The sequence below is a fragment of the Phalaenopsis equestris genome, unplaced genomic scaffold (assembly GCF_001263595.1).
Source record: "Phalaenopsis equestris unplaced genomic scaffold, ASM126359v1 Scaffold225780, whole genome shotgun sequence".
NCBI classification, from domain to species: domain Eukaryota; kingdom Viridiplantae; phylum Streptophyta; class Magnoliopsida; order Asparagales; family Orchidaceae; genus Phalaenopsis; species Phalaenopsis equestris.
In genome coordinates this window covers 61,669-67,016 of record NW_018243814.1, presented here as the reverse complement: position 1 = coordinate 67,016, position 5,348 = coordinate 61,669, and positions in this window count along the sequence as shown.

The window sequence follows — 5,348 nt, the reverse complement described above, 5'->3', positions numbered from 1 at the left end:
TCTTGTTGCACTATTACATTTTGCTATTTTAGTGAGGAACTATTTGTAGTGCCAAACCATAGCAGTGAGGGTAGCTTTTCCTTTTCCTAATGGCTAACCACGTCCATCAGGGGACCCTCATAGTCCATGTTGACTTGGCTAAAGTCCGTGTAAAAGTCTATGGTGCCACCTTGCGACGGCCTTCCCTTGTTGAGTGCGAGGTTCCAGCCATCTTTGAAAGCAAAGATCAGCCTCTGGCCTAACATTTCTATGCAGACGACAGGAAAAATATCAGTGAGCTGAAACTTAGCATGAACAAGAACAAACAAAAGTATTTGTTAAAGAAAAATTTTAGTTTATGTTGGTGAGAAAACCATTTATTTATGTTTATTTTTAATTTAATTTAATAGAGTATCAATTTTTTTTAAAAAAAGAAAATTGAAATGTACACTTTCTAAAGTTTTCATTATGTTGAGGTTAATCTTATTACAAAATTTTGGACTCGGTCACAGACATTTGACCAAATAGATAAACCCAGAACAACTTAAATTTCAAATCAAGTGATGTCAAGCAATCGCAGGTTGCGTAGTATGTCTTTAGGTATTGTCCGTTGATTGGTTGCATGGGTCTTTCGCCTCGAAAATCCACTAAATGGTAGGCTCCTCCTGCGTAGACCTTTTCTACGACAAATGGTCCCTCCCAAGCTGGCTCTAATTTTCCACCTATCCTTCCGCGTGCAAGAATGGTTCTTTTGATCACGACGATAAGGTCACAAACTTTAAATGTCATTGGGCGGACCAATTTGTAAAGATCTTGTACCCTCTTTTCATGGTAAAGTTCCAAATGTTGTTGTGCTTCAATTAATTTTCCCTCAGTATTCTCTAATTCTTCAAGTCTGAGTTTTGCACTTTCTTCCGTTAGAAGTTAGTTGGTGACAACAACTCTGAGAGGCGGTGTCTAAACTTCTAATGATAGTACGACCTTAGACCCGTACACGAGCATGTAGGGTAAGCACTGAGTGGGAGTCCTGAACGTCGTACGGTAAGCCCACAAAGCTTCTAATAACTAGTTGTACCAATCTCTTTTGTTTTCATCCAGTATTTTATTTAAAATTCATACCAACATTTTGTTGAAGGCTTCAACCAAAACATTTGCTCTAGGATAGTAAATTCTAGAGTATCTTCAATCTATCCTGTGTCATTTGACAAAATTTTTGATTTTGGTGCATTCAAAGTCTGTCCCATTGTCGGAAATTATTCTTCGCCGTACTCCAAAACGGTAGACGATTTGACTTTTGAAGAGTTAAAGGACGTGTTGCGTCATAATCTCTCATAATGGTACTGCCTCTGCCCATTTGGAGAAATAATCTGTAGCGATAAGTATAAATCTGTGTCCTTTGATGGATAGAGGGTCTATTGAACCTGTTATGTCCGTGCCCTAACACTCAAATGGCCACGAGGCAACAGTTGGGTGTAGCACATTTGAAGGTTGGTGTAAGACCACCGCATACACCTGGCACTTATGACATCTTCCGGATGTATCCATGCAGTCAGACATCATTGCTGGCCAATAATATCCTACTCTTTTGATTTTCAGCTTCTTCTTCTGCTCTGACTGGTGAGCGCCACACAATCTGACATGTACTTCTTTGATAATATTTTGTGCTTATATTTTCCTTAAATATCGTAGCCACATCTGGTCAAACAATTTTTTGTAGAGGACGTCATCTACTAGAGCATATGACATAGCCCATTTTGTAATGTGATGTGCTTCAGACTTCTCCTCTGGTAGCTTTCCTGTATGTAAATATTTTATTAATGACTTGCGCCAATCTTCAATGATCTCAGCAATCACAATTATCATTTCTTCTTCTTTCTTGAGTTTATAGATTTTTTAGGTCTATCCGAGATAAAACTTATCTTCCTTGTACTGTGATATTAATGAAATCCTATAGGGGACATGCCAATTCTTTTATGAGTTTTGCTAAAGCGTCAACATGGGCATTATCTCCCCTAAAAATCTGGTAGAAAGTTACAATGGGGATATGTTCTAGCAGTTCACATGTACTGATGGTATTCTGCTAGTCTTGGTTTCAAAATCTTGTATTGTCCGGTGACTTGCTGGATGGAGAGTTGTGAGTCACTATAGATGGCAATGTATGTTATATCCATCGAGATTGCCAACTCCAACCCAGTAATCAGCGCTTCATATTTGGCTTCATTGTTGGTACACAACTCTATTAGGTGGTATGAGAACCTCAACCTACCCTTATCTGGTATGATAAAGATCAAACCAATACCTATTTTGCCTAGTATAATTGTGTCTGATCCTTTGTCCTTTCTGGCTGACGAAGCTCCATCGAAGTACATTTCTCATCGTTGCGCACTGGAGAATTCCATTCATAGTATTTGCTCATCTAGTAGTTCATCATTAAGAGGGGACCCAGCTGGAAGTGGGTGTGCAGCGAGAAAGTCTATTAAAATTTATCCCTTGATATTACGGAGGGGAACAAAAGTTATATCAAACTACAATAAGATCATCGACCATCTTTCTAGACATCCGGAGAGTGTTGTTCAGGTCATCAAATATTACAAAGGATTAACTTTTAGAATTAGGGTAATCTTATGAGAAAGCATGTAATGTCTAAGTTTTTGGCCGAAAAAAATCAAGGCTAGTCAATGCTTCTCAATAGGTGGATGTCTTATCTCCATTGGTATTAGACACCGACTCAAGTAGTTTAGTGCGTTTTCCTTACCCTCATAATTGGCTTGGGCTAAGAGGGCTCCAAGAGACGTCTAAGGGTGCGATATAAAGTATAAAAGATTTCCCTAGGATAGGGGCTGCTAAGACAGGAGGTGTCATTAAATATTACTTAACATCCTTAAAGGCCCGCTGGCATTTCATTTCCCAAATGAATTTTGATCGGTATTCTGAAGGCTGTAAGTGCTGCATCTTTGGTAGCCATCTTGATTTGATTGTATCCCGATGATTCGTCAATGAAGGAGAAAATTTCAAGTATTGAAGCAATATCCACCATCATTTCTGGTATCAGTAACAGAAATTCATCTTTTGGACATGCTTTGTTCAAATCCCTGAAGTCGACACAAACACGTATATGTCCAATTTTCTTCTTAAATGGGACAATTTTAGCTAACGACGTGGGGTATTGCTCTTCTTTTAAAAAGTTAGCATCTATTAATTTCTTCGCCTCAATGATGACTTGTTTCTCTATTTTTAGGCTCATTCTCCTGGGGGCTTGTTTTACTGGGTTCATATCCTTATCCACCCCGAGTTTATGAACTGCAACCTCTGCTGATAGTCCTTGCATTTCATCATAGCATCATACGAAGCAATCTTTGAATTCTGTTAGCAATTTGATCAGTTGTAAAGATTCTTCATCTTTGAGTAAGGAACTTATAAATGCAGATCGGGGTTGTTCTCTAGTCCCGAGGTTAATTTCCTTCAATTCATCAGCAGTTGATTTAATTTCCTCCTCAAATTATGGCAGAGCTTTTTCTATCAGCTGATCAATAGAGTTATCCTCCATATCGAGGCAATCCCTTTCTGATTCACTAGTAAAAATCATACAAAATTCTGAATCATCGACTGGTCTGACTGTACCAAATCTGACACCCTCTTTCGAGTTAGGAGTTTGACTTTTAACATACCATAATTTTTCAAAAAGTTGCATATAGTGCCGACACTTTTGATGACCAAATCATCCATGTAGCGTTCCAATGAGTTGTGAATGAGATAATAAAAAATCTTCGTCATTGCACGTTGATATGTCAGTCTAGCATTCTTCAACCCAATGGCATCACTGTGTTGCAGAAAATCCCTATAGGTGACCTGAAGGCTGTAAGTGCTGCATCTTTGGGAGCCATCTTGATTTGGTTGAATCCTAATGAGCCATCCATGAAAGAGAAGATTTCATGTGTAGAAGCGATGTCCACCATCATTTTTGGTATCGGTAATGGGAATTCATCTTTTGGACATGCTTTATTTAAAAATCTGAAGTCAACACAAACACATATCTGTCCTTTTTTTTTTCCATTTTTCTTCTTGACTGGAACAATGTTGGCTAACCACGTGGGGTATTGTTCTTCTTTTACAATGTTAGCATATATTAATTTTTTTACCTCGACGATGACGAGCTGCTCTATTTTGAGGCGCATTTTTCTGGGAGCTTGTTTTATTGGGCTCATATCTTTGTTTGCGCCAAGCTTATGAATTGCAACCTCTGTTGATAGTCCTGACATTTCGTCATAGCCCCATGCGAAGCAGTCTTTAAACTCTGTCAATAGTTTGATCAATTCGAAAGATTCTTCATCATTGAGTAGAGAACTTATAAATGTAGGTCGGGGTTGCTCTTCAGTCCCTAGGTTACAGTCCCTCTTCAGTCCCTAGGTTAATTTCCTTTAACTCATCAACAATTGACTTGATTTCCTCCTCAAATTCTAGTGGAGCATTTTCTATCAACTAATCAGTAGAGTCATCCTCCATATCGAGGAAATCCCTTTTTGATTCGCTAGAAACAACCATACAAAATTCTGAATCACCGACTGACCCGACTATACCAAATCTGATACCCTCTTTCGAGTTTGGAGTTTGACTTTTAACATACCATAATTTTTCAAAAAGTTGCAATTTATCTTTCAAATATATTTTGGCAAATGTCCCTGTTGAATTAACTTTTGTACACAAGGTGAAAAATAACCAAAAGTAAATTCCACTAATTCACATTGGGATCATCATCATCAAAGTTTACATGATTTTCAAGATTAGTAGAGGTAGAAGCACGATAACACTTGATTGGCTTTGAACCAGTGCTACGGACTTCCTTGACCTCTAAACTCTCAACCTTTTGAGGGAGAATTAAAGTAAGGGTCATGGTGTTCACAGTGGTTTATCTGATTGTACATCGTCTCATATTCACTTTTCTCTATATCTTCTAAGGATTTCTTATACAGACGTTTCTTCTATTTTTTCATCATTTTTTCATCCTCAGAACTGTCTTCAACACCAATGTTGATGGTTGGCCTAGTCCATTCAACAATTAAGTTGGTTCTTCCTCGTCCATGTCCTCGGCCTCGAGCTTGGGTGCACGAACTAAAAGAACCCCCACCAATTTATTGTAAAAGAGTGGTGGAAGATTGATGAAGCGGAGTTGAATGGCCCTGCCATCATAATTTTTCTGAATCTATACTTTTTTTTGTCACAGTTTCATGAGAGAAGATAGTTTTCTTTGGAGAGAAGATAGTTTTCTTTGGAATTTTCTTTGGAAGCGCATAGTAGGTGGCATCTTCATGAATGCCAACTTCATGTGCTGAAAATGGCTGTAAATTTCCCTTGATGCAATGCTCTTGTCC